General features: G+C 48.4%; 1 non-coding gene across 1 annotated transcript; it reads right to left on the reverse strand.

Annotated features, from left to right (window-relative positions):
- Nucleotides 1-591: 591 nt before the first annotated feature.
- TRNAL-CAG (transfer RNA leucine (anticodon CAG)) lies at nucleotides 592-674 on the reverse strand. The gene has a single exon. It is a non-coding gene; the product is annotated as a tRNA-Leu (tRNA).
- Between the last annotated feature and the right edge of the window lie 319 nt (nucleotides 675-993).

A 993-nucleotide genomic window follows, 5' to 3' on the forward strand; every position in this document is an offset into this window, starting at 1 on the left:
GATATAAGCGCAAAGCTTACATAGCATTAAAACACTGGTAATATCATGAAAGATAATCCAACAGTCAATTAAGACATAAGTCACAGCAAAATGTTCGGAGCACTTAACTGTCTGCGTGAGCAGCAAAGAAAGAGGAGGAGACACAGGATACAGCAGCTCTTATGGGGCTATACAGGATGTGATGTATGTACAAGCATCATGGGAAATGTAGTTTTATTTGCATACAAAACGTTTTTCATTGGCTGCTGTGAGTGGCAAATATAAGAAAGAGAAGCATAATCCGAAGCCTCCGGTCCTGTAATAGAATTATTTATTTATATCCAGTGTGTGGTGAGGCTGAGCCAGGGACAGCCCTCCCCTGGACTCTGAACTGGCGGGTGATCAGGGCCCCGCCTTTCAATAAGGAGCCACGCCCCTTACTTTAGTGACAGTCCTTGCACGAACCGAGGGGGGCCCTGAGGGGTGATAACTCCAGTCCAAGAAATGGAGAATAGATCTCAGCGGAACTTTCCGGAAATGCATCCGCCATATAATGGGATGTTGCTTTTGCTTGCAGAAGTTTGGCCATGCACACCAATGTTTACAAAAGGATGTCAGAAGTGGGATTCGAACCCACGCCTCCAGGGGAGACTGCGACCTGAACGCAGCGCCTTAGACCGCTCGGCCATCCTGACATGCTCATACAGACACCTGTGACTCCATCTATGCTAAGAACAGGCATGCTCCCCTCGAGGTAAAGTTATACATTAGTTATCATCAAAGATTGTGTTTTGACTTCGCAGCTGAAGCTGAGTTTGGCCTCAGAGGGTGCAGCTCACACCGATCGTGAGAGAGTGGGGTCAGGGCTGCACAGCAGGGGGGGTGCGGTGGGTGCGGTTAATCCCCACAGCTGCTGCACACGCTGGCTGGAGAAGAGGAGGAGCTGGGTTCACAGTTTCACGTCGTTGCCGTTTTCAATCAAATACATGAAAAGAGCTCTTAAGAGTCTATAAC

The sequence above is a fragment of the Lissotriton vulgaris genome, chromosome 1_1, assembly GCF_964263255.1.
Source record: "Lissotriton vulgaris chromosome 1_1, aLisVul1.2, whole genome shotgun sequence".
NCBI classification, from domain to species: Eukaryota; Metazoa; Chordata; class Amphibia; order Caudata; family Salamandridae; genus Lissotriton; species Lissotriton vulgaris.